The following is a 13,757-nucleotide window of genomic DNA, read 5'->3' as shown; positions in this document are numbered from 1 at the left end:
GGGAAACCCCAAGACTTGAGAGGAGGCCTCTCTCTGGCAGTGAATATCCACTCGTTCAGCAGGTGTATTGAGCCCGTGTGTGTGCGTGTGTCACAGTGCTGGGGGTTCGGCAGTGACCCAGGCAGCCAGGGGCCGGCCTGGACCAAACTCCTGTAGGGGATGCTCCCTGAAGGCTGGGATAGGTGCCCCTGGAAGAAGTCAGCTCTAAAGGGAAAGGGCTAGTCTGAAACCCCCGTCCCCACCCCCCAGGCAGGGACTTTGCCCGCCCTCCCCTGCTCTGAGTGGGGAACGTTGCCACCCCTCCCTAGGAGGCTAAGGCGCCAGGCTCACCTAACCAGCAGGCACGGGATGGTATTCTTGACGCCAGGGAGACAAAAGACCCGTCCACAAAGGGCCACCGAAAGAAATCAGAGGCCTACAGCTCTTCTGGGATGAGACTGGGCAGGGAGGCCAAGCAGCTCCTTGGGTTACCAGGGCTTTGTCTACAAGCTGTGGTATCCAGTGTCTGCCCGGTGCCACAGCCGACGACGGGAAGATGAAAGGACCTACAGGTCTCATACTTTTCCTCCACAACACAGCCCTGCCCTCAGCAGCTCGAGCTTCAGGTCTCCCAGGCAAGGCCCCCTGGAGCCCCTTTGCTCCCCTGCCTGCGGCATACAGCGTGGCACCTCAGTAAACTCTTGTTGAGCATCCTAAGCAGAACTGGGCAGTGCCAGGTTGCACATCTTGCCTGGGGACCCAGCACAGGGCCTGTCATAAAGGAGGGGTATGTTTTTCCAAGTATGTCTGGGGACCCACAATATTGGAATCACCTAGAGATGCTTGTTTTTAAAATGTGTATTTCATTTACTCATATGTGCTATTATATGCATGTTATCTCAGGAAAGATACACAAGAAATTGTGTATTGTATTTGCCTCAGGGGAGGGGAAATTAGATGACTAGGGGACAGAGGTTTGGGTGATTTTTCACTTTATATCCTTTTCTACCTTTTGGATTTCGGTCCATATAAATGTATTACATATTCAAAATTTTTTTACTTCAAAAATAAATTTGGCCTCAGGTCAAGAAAAATGAAGATTCCAGGGTCCACTCTTGATCTAATGAATCAGATTTCCTGGGGAATCTGCCTTTTAAGCAAGTTCTCCAAGAGCTGCTTAAGCCCAGGGAAAGTTGAGAAACCTCTGTCGTGGGGACTCGGTGAGGAAGCACTGCTAAGAAGGGACCGGCAGTGTCTGTCAAAGGTGACTGGTTTAGCTCTACACTTTCTGAATCAACCCTACCCTCCTCAAACCCTCCACTCAGGAGGGACGAGGCAGTTGCAGGACGGTGGGGTGCACGCTGGGGTCACTCATCTCCACTTATTTATCCATAGTCACCAGCCCAGGTCAGAAAGGACTGGCTCCCACAGAGTTGGGAGCCCAGAATTCAGTTCACACTAGCTTTCTCAGGACCCTACCCATGGGACAGACTCTGGACTCTGAATGTGTGTTCCAACCCATAGGACAGCATGTAAGCTAAGAAGTAATCCAGTCCCGTGGCCAGAGATCTGGCTGCACTCCGCTGCTCTCTTGCTCCCCTGATAGAGTGGTAAGCACAGCGGCTCTGTTATGTGATCTTGGGCAAGTTATTTCACCTCTCTGAACCTCACCTTCCTCTGCTTAGCCTCTCCTCCTTCCTTTTTGCCAAACTCTAAGCCTTCCACCTAACATCAGACCACCATATTACTCCAGAGGAGAGGGTGCTGAATGCAAAGGAAAAAGAGTCAAATTCTTGGATCTTGACTTGCAAAATGGACCCTTAAAACCCACAGCTTTTTAGACAAGAAGGTTTTGTGAAGCACTGAGAGCTCAAGAGGCTGAAGGACTCAAATCTATAGCAGCAACAGCAGAGTTGGGAAGAAGAGGTATGATGATGCCAGAGCCACTTTTACAAAAGGCTGGGAGTGGGGATGAAATCGAGGCAGAGAAGACAGCATTGTAGTTAGCTACTGGGGCGGGTCTCTGAAGGGAACTCTCTCCCACTCCCTCCTCCTATCCCCTCAACCCAGGGATATGAAAAGATTAGGACCCCCAGAAAGATATGGGGTCTCTGAGAGTGGAGAGAATCTGCCTTGGTCTGAGAGTAAGGTCTAAAGTCTCGTGGTGAGAAGTTATAGCAGTGGTAGTAGAAATAGCAGCTGAGGGGGCCTAGGGTAGTGGGTCTGGGAGCATCTCGGGCTTGTGCCTAATGTGTGAGGATCCCAAGGAGCATCAAAATATGTTCTGAGGCCCTAAAACAGAATGGATCTTGCTCAAAGGGGAGGCAGATGACCAGAAAGAGGCTTCTGGGATGTAATAAAGGGAGAACTAAAGCAGATAAACCTAGACAGTCCAAACCAGAGACCATGGCACAAATGCAGACATCTTTTGGCACAGCAGAAACCAAGGATGGCAGCTCACAACTGGTAGGGGTGAGGTCTGCCTGCCTCCCTGAGCAGTAGAGGAAGATGGATGATGACTAAGGACCAGACAACCTCGAGCCCCTTCACCTCCCGCTCCAGGCCATGACCACATAAACTCTGCAGAATGTAGCTGTGACCCTGGATATCAGAAGAGGGACAGAACCCTCAACTTGACTGGAATGACTGAGTGATCATACAGTCACTTGACTGAATTTGCCAGGAAGTGACCAGATTATATTTCTGCTATCAAATGGAAATAGGTACTATACAAAGTAATTAAGAAAATAAGTGAGCTATCATTTTGGGCTAAGTTTTCTAACTTTAAAGTTTCATATGGCCACAGGTGCATGGGAATCATGCAGAACTGCCCACTTGCTGCTCCTCACATCCTGTGTGATCTGGGTGGGATATATGACTTCCTCTGTCTAGCCTCAGTCTCCTTGTCTTTAGAATGGTGCTTATAGCAGTACCTACCTCACAGGATTTTATTTTTTTCTGCTTTACTCCCCAAATTCCCCCTGTACATAGTTGCATATCTTAGTTGCAGGTCCTTCTAGTTGTGACCTCACAGGATTTTTCTGAAAATCAGTTTTTTAGTCACCAGAAAGGCTAAACTTAAGAGAATGAGAGGGGCCCGCCCGGTGGTGCAGCAGTTAAGTGCGCACGTTCCGCTTCGGCGGCCCAGGGTTCGCCAGTTTGGATCCCGGGTGCAGACATGACACTGCTTGGCAAGCCATGCTGTAGCAGGCGTACCACATATAAAGTAGAGGAAGATGGGCATGGATGTGAGCTCAGGACCAGTCTTCCTCAGCAAAAAGAGGAGGATTGGCAGTAGTTAGCTCAGGGCTAATCTTCCTCAAACCACCCCCCACCCAAAAACAAACAAAAAAAAGAGAATGACAATATCAAGTGTTGACAAGACTGTGGAACAATTGGAACTCTCGCACATTGCTGGTGGGAGTTCAAACTGGCACACTTCAGAAAATTGGCTAAAATCTACTAAACCTAAACATACCTATACCCAATGGCTCAGTAATTCCAATTCTGGACAAACACCCAACAGGAATAAATCCTTATGTCCACCAAAAGATATGTTTAAGGATGTTCACAGCAACTTTATTCATGAGACTAAACTAGAAATAACAAAGCCATCAACTGTAAAGTGAACAAAATAAAACTGTCGTATAGTATTCATACAGTAGAATACTAAACAGCAATGAAAAAGAAACTACTGACATAAGGATAACATGGATGAATCTCACAGGCATAATGTTGAACAAAAGAAGCTAGACACAAGAGTACTTATTGTGGGGCCAGCCCCATGGCTGAGTGGTTAAGTTTGCATGCTCCGCTTCAGCGGCCCAGGGTTTCGCTGGTTCGGATTGCGGGTGTCGACGTGGTACTGCTCGTCAGGCCATGCTGAGGCAGCGTCCCACATAGCACAACCGAGGCACTCACAACTAGAATATACAACTCTGTACCAGGGGGGTGGGGAGGCTTTGGGGAGAAGAAGAAGAAGAAAAACAAGAGTACTTAATTGTACAAGTCTATTGAAATGAAGACCAAAAACAGGCAAAAACTAACCTCGATTAGAGAAGATAGAATAATAGTTACCTTTGGCAGGGAGGCAGGTATTGATGAGAGAAGCTTCTAGGGTGCCAGAAATTCTCTATCTTGATCCAGGTGGTAGTTTCATCGGTGTATGCATATATAAAAATTCACTGAGCTATAATTATATATGTGTACTGCATGCAAGTTATAATTCAATTTTAAAAAGGGGGGGGTGAAAAATTTGATAATGTATGTTGCATGTTTAGCATGGTGCCAGTGTCAATTCCTGAAGGAACTTTGAGCCCCTGTACCTCTCCTTCACATGGCTGCCCAACCCTTCACAGCCAAGCCTGGAGGAGTAATGGAAGATGTTGGGAGGAAACGTGGGGGATTGTTGCAAGGCCCCTGTGCCCAGGGAGGACTTATCTGCCTGGGGCCCAAGAGTCCAAATGAGGCCTTGGACAAAGCTGCAGAAAGGGCCACTTGTCAGCTTCCTTGCTTCTACCTCAGCCAGCCAGTGCAGTGCCTCCCCAGGAAGCTGCCATGGAAGCTTTAGGCAGAAGTGGCATCCCCACCCAAATGGTAGAGGAGAAAACTTCCTGACCCATTCTGCACCCAGCACCATCAGAGAACCAGGACGCCAGGCTGGAGTGGAGAGTTGTCAGAGAGGGCCTGGCCATGAGGCTGAGATAGGTTATGTAACCTACCCCGGGCCACACAGCAGGGAAATGGGGAGGTGGAATTTGAACCTAGGTCTGGCTGACTCACCACAGATGAGTCAAAGCTTTTGTTCCACCCTCTTCCCCAGAGGGAAAGTCTGTGGGGATATGTGGGTGCCCTCTGTGGTCTCAGAGTGGCCACAGTGGGCCCAGCAAAGGAAGGCACAGGAATGGGGTTGCGCTACAGTCTGGTCCTGGCCAATCCCCAAGAACTACCAGCACTGATCGGCTCCAGCCAGCAGATGGTGCCAAACAGCCAGACGGCCATCCAAAGAGAGCATCTTCAGTGGGCCTGCCCCCTCACTGAGATGCCTCCAGAAGCTGCCCTCTCTCCTGTCCAGATCCCTGGTCTAGCCATCAAAGGCTGAATGCCAGTGCAGCTTGATCACACACCCACAGTGTGACCCTGGAAGTAGCCTCCAGCCCCGTGGGCCACAATGTCCTTCTGTGAAATTGAGTTCACACACAGCAAGCCCTGGCAACAGGGGCTGGGTAGACTCAGTCAGGAGCAGGACAGTGCAGTGCATCAAGGGCTCTTTTGCAGATAACAAAGCCATGACAGGCATGACCTACCATCTCCCGGTATGTCCTCCCACCCATCTGCCCCTGTGCGATTCCAGAGGACCCCAGTACCAATGTGGCATCTGGAGCCAGCACACTGGGTTAAAGATCACCAGAGAGGGCAATCTGTCTGAAAGAGCGCAGCTGGGCCTGCCAGCTGGCTGCCTATGGAGCTCCAGGATAGGCCCTGAGATGCTGAGCATTACAGGAGCCAGACTCAGGGAGACCTGAGTGAGTTGAGTGCAAATATGACTTGAGTATGTCCTACAAGCCAAGTGCCAGTTTGTGACTGCTTAATGCCCAGTCAGGAAGGCCTGTCTGCCAAGGGGCCACTGAGTGGCAAGGATTTCCCCAGGAGAATCCAGGCCCAGCCAATGACTCACTAACAGGCCCAGAAAGCTGCCAGTGTGGACAGTGCCAGGCAGTCAATGAATATGTATCTGGTACCCTCTCTGCCCTCCTTAGTTGTAGGAAGTGGTAAACAAGACAGAAAAAGGACTTCTGCCCTCAGGGAGTTTGTCTTCTAGTGGGTTAAATGTGATAAGCACAAATGAGAGAATTTTAGGTAGATAGGTACTGTGAAGAAAATAAGAGTTGATCTAGAAAGTGAAGGAGGGAGCGGGGGCGAGGGGCAGCCATACATTTAAGCAGAAACCTGCTGAAGAAGTACCCGCCATGGAAAGTGGGAGAAGTGTTCGAGTAGAGCACATGCAAAGGCTCTAAGGTAAGAATGAACTTGGAATCTTCCAGGAAGAGCAAGGCCAGCATCGTTAGAGCTTAACGAATGGGGGGAGAGTGAAAAGAGATGAAGGTAAGGACCAAATCATGAAGAGCTTTTTGGGGGGCATCTTAAGAACGCTGGATTTTATTCTATTTGCATTAAGCAACCTCAGGGGACGGAGGGTAAGCAGCAAGTGGCATTATCTGATGTACGGTTTAGAAAGATCACTCTGTGGAGAATGGATTGGAGGGGGAGGGAAGTAGTAAAATCTTTTAGGAGGCTCGAACTAGGGCAAGGGCAGTGGAAATGAGGGGAAAGATGTATTTGGAGGTCTAGCTAATGGGCTACATGTGGAGGCTAACCGTGTGAACGGTGGTACTATTTACCGAAATAGAGAACACCAGTTCGGGTGGGAGGAGATCAGGAATTCAGTTTGAGATGCATGTTAGACACGTGAGTCACGTCAAGGAGGCAGTTGGATAAATAATTTTGGAGCTTAGGGGAGAAGTTGGGCTAAGGATATAAACTGGGGACTCTTCGGCATGTAGATGAGACTAGATGAGATCACCTAGGTAGAGAGAGACCTAAGCACTGAGCCACTCTAACATTTAAAGGACAGGAAGAATTAGCAAAGGGATTTAGGAAGTAGCAGTCAAAAGGAGAGGAAGAAAACAAGCAAATCTAGTGTAATGGTACAAAAGGAAAGAAATTATTTCCAGAAAATTGTTTTGGCCAATTGCTTCAAATGCTAAAAACTGGAATTTAATAAAGTAAAAAAGATCTACTATGTTTGGCAACATAAAAACTTTGATAAAGCCAATTATTTCAGTAGAATGGTGTGAGAAGAGTGTAATATGAGAAGATGGACGGAGAACAGATAACAGTTTTTTGAAGGAGTTTTGCTAAGAGGAGCACAGAAAAGAGGCAGACACTTAAGGGGGCTGTGAGCTCAAAGGAGTTTGTTTTTAGGATTGAAGATACTGGAGCCATGTTTCTATGCTACTGGGAATAATCTAACTGCAGAGGTTGACATAGATACAGCTGCAGAAAGGTTAGTGGACGTGGTGGCAGGAAGAAAGATCTGATCTTGTCTGATTGCACTCGGAAGTATTACTAGGCAAGGTTATCAGAATGCTAGAGTTCTGGAGGGGAGGTGCTGGCAATGTGAGAAGAGACCATGTGAATCAGTCCTTTTGAAGCCAGAGAAAGAACCTCAAGAAGCAGAAGGGAGTGTCTGGCAGTAACTATGGTCGATTTGACGTTTGCATGAACGAGTCCCTATTAGTACAGTTGTGTCAATTTCTCTAGCCATGTCCTGCTGCTCGGGTGGAGGCATGAGGCTCTGGTCAGAAAATCTCAGCCTGGACTACAACAGGTTCCCATCCAGCCACTTCCCTCCTGCTGCCCCCAGCAGCTGAAGGCAGAAATCTCTGGGGATGTTGTCAGGTCATGGTCAGGGCTGCTCTACAAACTACAGTTTTCTCTTTTAAAATAAGTGTCATCTTGTGATAAATAGTGTCTAATACAGACTGGTGAGAAGGGATAGCTCCTTTTCATCCTTTAGGTCTCAGCTCAATGTCACCTCCTCAGAAACCACCAGCTTCATTACTAGCCCAATCAGTGCACTGTTAAATTTAAATTAACCTAAATTAAAAAGTCACTATATCAAAATGTATTCTTGCCACTAGGCAGAAAACTGTCATAATTCACAAACTTGTTGAGTTGTGCAGTGGACAACCTGTAAAACAGTATGTGCAGGCTCTGGCTAAAAGGCTCTCTCTCTTCACCCTCTTGCCTCCTGCCCGCTCTATTTCTCTTCATAGCACATTATTCCTATCTTTCATATTTGTCTCTCAGAAGTATAAGCTCCACAAGGGCAGACACCTGGTGGTGTACACTACTGTATTTACTCCCAACGGCTAACAACACCTGACACATAACAGGCGCTTAGTAAGTAGGTGTTGAATGAGTGTTTAAATCCATTTCCTTGTTTGCCCTTTCAAACTTCAAAGCTGCAATTACCAGGACAACACACCTCTGGGGCCTCACTATACCCTTCTGCTTCTTTTGTACACACCATACAGTGCTGTCTTATGAGGACAGGACACAGTCTTGTGCTGTGATGAAGTCAAAATGGCTCCCAAGCCACCCAGGCCACCCACTCACTTGTCTGACTCAAGGTACCTGTGATACATCACCTGAACCAGCCACCACCCACACTCTACCAAACCACTCAGCTCAGCTGGCGCCTGGCAGTGGCTCACTTACCCCATGGACATTACTCAAACACCATGGCAACACCTCTTCTTGCTCGACTCATTTGCTATGCCCCCCTAGATGGCAGCAGCCCCTTAATACACTATGGTAGAGAGTTAAGCCTTCTTGCTAGAATCACGTACCCCGCCCCACCCCCAACACTTGCTTTCCCCCTTTCCTCCTATTTTTGCCTCTGATCTCCCCCTTAGACAAGTATCTCTGTCCTTTGCCTCAAGACATGGAAAGCCTTGAAATTCTCTCAAAAGCAAGATCATCAATATAGCACAAGGCTTGGAAAGTTGGGAGTCAGCAGGTCCAAGTCACAGGCTTTTAAATGCAAAGACTGGTTCCTGCTGACCTAAGACACCAGGCCAAGCAACAGATGGACTTAGGACTCAGGTCTGAGTCAATTCATCCTGCTACCACCTCCCACACTTCCCCACCAGGAACCCAGATGAGAGCCAAAGCGCAGTCTGGATTCTGACAAGTTGGTGAGGGTGGGAACGGCTTTCTGTGACAAGATGTAGGCACAGCTCCCCATATTGGGGTGACCAACTGTCTCAGTTTGAGAAATGAAAGCTCTGCTTCTTGGGAAACCCTTAAGTCCCAGGTGACTGGTCACCCTACATTGGAGCTGTGCCCAACCATGACTACATATGACCAACCTGGTAAGTTAACTTAGTTTTGCCTCTCTGTTCAACATTTAACTACTTCAGGGACCCAGTATACTTTCACCAACTCACTACTACTTGTACAATAATTAAAAGCTCATGCTGGTTGGCACAATACCCAAGATGTTAAAACTTAAAAAAGCAGCGTACAGAACAGTTTCTGCTACCATTTGCTTAAAAGGGCAAGGAGTTAACACACACACAACATATGCACTGACACATGCAAAATTAAGCTGTTTCCAGGGCAGCAATTTACTTTACACGATGATCATGAGGTTAAGTATGACAGAGCATGACCACGCACAAGCATGTTTATATGTGCCAGTATGTACGACTGTGAAGGTATCCACGAACCACTAACAGCAATAACCTCAAAGCAGTAAGGTTGGAGAGACTTTTTCTTCTATACATCTCTATTGCTTGAAATTACTACAAGTACTTATAATAAAAGTTAGAAAAGATCAATTTAAAAAAAGAAGACTGGGCACCCATACAGATCAAGGGTGGGCACTGTTTGTGGGGTCAAGTCCTCCCTACCAGAATTTGTGGATGTTTAACTGGGTACCAGGAGACCAGACAAGAAAGTAATTTGGTCTTGGCTCCTGGCTCCTCTCAAAGATGACAAGGTAAGGGCCCTCAGCAAGGAGGGGAAATGGTCGGGTGATGAAGGGCCAGCAAGATTCCATCTACTATCCTTGTTAAAGCCTAAACAGCTGACTAGTTTCCAACAGTCTTGTACAGAATACCAGCTTATTAAAGAGTCTAAAAAAGTGAGGCTGGTCCTCAGCTATACTACTACTCCAAAATGAAGTGGGCTTTCAGGGAGTAAAGGAGGAATTATTTCACTTAGATGTAACAGACGAGGACAGTGAGGGGGGAATAGGCACGAGCAGAGAGGATTTTCAGGGCAGTGAAGACACTCCGTATACTATAGTGGTGGATACATGTATGTGTGTGTCCAAATCCATAGAACGTACACCAAAAGTGACCGCTAATTAATATAAACCATGGACGCTGGGTGATTATGTGAAGGTAGGTTCATTAATTTTAACAAATGTACCATTCTGGTAGGGGATATTGATGATGGGGGAGGGTTATACATATGTGGGGGTATGAGGCTCATGGGAAATCTCTGCACCTTCTTCTCAATTTTGTTGTGAACTCAAAATTCTCAAGTGTTAAAAAAAAAAAAAAAAAAAGCTGCGGATAGGGTATCCCACTCCATATATACCTCCTTAAAAGAAACCATGGCTTTTCCTTTTCCATATATTTGTTAATCCAAGTCCACTGTGAAAGCTCCTTTATCCTCAGGAACAATAGGCTGTGGTGGCAGGTGCTTCGTTGAACATCATTTTCTTGATTGGCCTCAACTCTCTTTCAAAATCTGGTTCATATAAATGTCCTTGAGACAGCGTCAAGCCATTCCATGAGCTCCGGAATGCAGTAACCAGGACACCTGACTGGGGACAACGCTCAAGAAGGCCAGTGTGCAAACCTCTCTCACCATGCTTCCCAAAGGGCCTACCACATCCTTGGCTTCCTGAAGCAGGGGTCAGGCACACAAAGTCACTTTCTGTAGACCCCAAAGCTGTGCAGGTTTTCACCCACTCTTCAAAGGCCACTGACTACAAATTTCAGCAAAGGAAAGAGAGCTCTAATGCTCTGAAAATCAGGGACTCTAGGGGTCAGACTGCCTGAATAGCTTTACCTTGCTTGTCCTTGTAAACTGTTCAGACAACTCGATAAAATAATCAATGTAAAATTCCTGGCACATAAGAAATGCTCAATGTTAGAAATTATTCACTATTAGCTATTTCTGCCATTTCAAGGACTCAATGTCCAATATCTACTGCTCTCCTGGTCACTCTGAATTCAACTAAACCCTTTACAGTAATAGTCATTTCAGCACTCTACTCTCCTCATTCACAAATGCTGAGAGCACCAGAACCCGAACCTGGGAAAGAATGTCAGCCAGTGCTTTTAGGATTGCAACATCAAAATTATGTATTTCACAAGTCACAAATCACTCTGCACTTTTAACACACCTAACAATATAGGCCACCTGCCACTCAGGCTGATAGCAGAAATGTCTGTTTCCAAGAGGTGGCTTAAACAAATACTGTCATTATGAAAACTCAAAAGTCATCTATCCACATTCTTAGTCCTACTTTAAAAATCCTGGCTTCTGATTTCTAGAATAGGGTTATTTTTCCTAGGATCTGAGATGAAGTTGGAAAAACCCAAAGGCCTACAAGACAATCACTAAGATTCTGTTATTAAAAACTCCAGAGCCAAGGACAAAATATGCTGCAGTGGCACCAAAGAGGCCATAATCAGATCTCCTATCACCTTGATGCTTTCAGAGGTCAGGAGAGCTACTGCGCTGCCATTCCAAAGATTTCGATGTGTATTTGAACATCCTATCTCCTCAGCCCTTTACTATACAACCAGTTCGTGCAGCTGGGGGGTGGGGGTGGCAGTGAGCCAGGGCTTAGATCTGTCTTTGTGGTCTACATTTAGTCACAGATCACTGAAAGGGTTAAAATAAGAATGGTAGTTTTATAGTTGGACCAAGGCAGATTAGTTACCCTTCTTTTGCATGTAGTTCTGAGAAACAAAGAACGCTCAAGACCAAATACATTATATGGCTTCTCCTCTCACTCCTCTGCCTGTTGCATTCAACACACACCAGACACACACACTGCTGCTGGCAAGGGACTTAGCTTAAGAGGAAAGCTGGACCCAAGAGCAAGGGCATATTTTACACATTTTACATTTGGAGTATTTCACCATACCTTATAATCCAGCTTTTTCTTGAGACACGCTTGGAGATATGTGACCTTGAAGTCAGGAGGCCCACCCTGACCAGGTTTACAAAACCTAACTACTAGCCCTTGCCCCAGCCCCCTAGGTACCACTGCCACACTGAAGCCTAAACCAAGTAAGACAACTGAGTCTCCTTACAGCTCAGAAAGTATGCTAAGCCTTGAGGTAGAGGCACTCAACAGCCTTTGGCATTTTCAATAGCTTTAATCAGACCTTTCACTTTGGGCTTCCTAGTGTCTGCAGAGAAAGCACTTGTAACTTCCTTTTCTATCTCAATTCTGGTCTTTGACTTCCACCAATGGGCACTGACTTGATGGTGGCTGTAGCCTACCACTGCACTAAGAAAGGTCGGCTAAATCTTCTCTTGGACAAACACATCTGGTACTGCCTATTAAAGCCTAAATGGACTTTCCCAATGACCTACTCTGGACGGCTGAGGCTATCTCAAGAGAGATTCCCAAGGAGCCTAAGTAGCAAAATGAGCCACATGAAGTGGTTTGTTGCATTAGAGCATTTTAGGTAGAAAAAAATTAATAGCCCGGCTACTTATCTCAAACCTGCTGAGGATACAAACTACTTACAATTAAACTTCAGCATTGAGAATCTGTGTTTTGCCTTTAAAAACAAAAGAGATGGCTTTTTTCCAGCATTCAATCACTAGCTATAATTATCTCCTCTTTCACCTCTTGGGAGAGGAATTCTGGGCCAGGCATAGCATGAGACACAACTCTGAGGTTTGTCGCCCAGTCCATTTACTCTTAGTTATCACTGATCTTCATATGTTCAGTTTTTAAACAAATTTGTACATTATAAATATCCGTAATCCACATTTTCCTTCCCTCAAATTTATACACCAGCTGATAAATGAACACTGTGACCTATTTACAGGACAGTACCAGGACTGCAAGCCAACACTGCCATTTCAGCAACACCCCATTTTTGTCCACATGGCAGTACCTGTGCAATTAATTAAATACATATATAATAAAAAGCAGAAATACAATGTACTTATAGTCCTAAGACATAAGGCTTAAACTATAACTGAAACAAATAGGGGATCAGGTATGCCCAAAATAACACATCCACAACCTTCATAAGGTTACTCAATAGAATAAATGTACAACTGTGAAGGGAAAAAAACTAAATTTAAAAAGTTTATAAAAGCTAGAAATATGCCAAACAATGTGTGAGAATAGATTAAGGCTTTAATGAAAAAAAGTTTTAGCTCACGGGAATAAAATCCACCTCAAAATAAACAAGCCTATTACTAAATTTTAAGGCCCATTTCTAGGAACATAATTATGGACAAAAGTAAGGGACTGCTTATTATACAGAACAGGTAAAAGTCACTACTGAAACAAAATAAAGAGTCACATGGTATATTTTAATTACTTACCAAAAACCCACAATCACCATCAACCATCACAAAACCCAATTTTCTTACATTTGTAGTTGGCAAACTGAGCAATGGTTCTTAAATCTAGATGTAAATTAAGATTACTTGGGAAACAAAAATACCTATGCCAGGGCTCTCCTCCAAACAATTTAAATCAGAATCTCTGTGGGCATCAAGGTTGAGAACCACAGAAATAACCATCCTTTTTCTACTAAGCTAAAGCTAAGTCTTTCTGAAAAATAAGCTACTACTGACATGCTATACTTCCATTAAAAACACACCTACTACAACCAAGAAAAAGTCACCTATGTTTCCTTAGGATATTCAACCCTAGAAAGAGCACATCATTTTACTAATTTATTTTACCCTTACAAAGTAAGTTCCAAAGCAAACTTCTCCAAGTCCTCAGTATAGAATACTCAAAATATTCATTTTTAGTTGACACGGCTTTGATCTTTTTTTTTGAACAAGAAGCTTTTTAAAAGCTTATTATGAAAATTCTATTTTAATCTGTTACTAATTGAGAAATCAGCAACAACAATTACATATTTTTAAAGGAAATTACTATACTTACCAGTGCATTTTCTCTACCCACTTCATACTCAGGTAGGTTA

Source organism: Equus asinus, chromosome 9 (assembly GCF_041296235.1).
Source record: "Equus asinus isolate D_3611 breed Donkey chromosome 9, EquAss-T2T_v2, whole genome shotgun sequence".
NCBI classification, from domain to species: domain Eukaryota; kingdom Metazoa; phylum Chordata; class Mammalia; order Perissodactyla; family Equidae; genus Equus; species Equus asinus.
The sequence above is the reverse complement of the archived record's forward strand: the minus strand, read 5'-3'. Positions refer to the sequence as shown.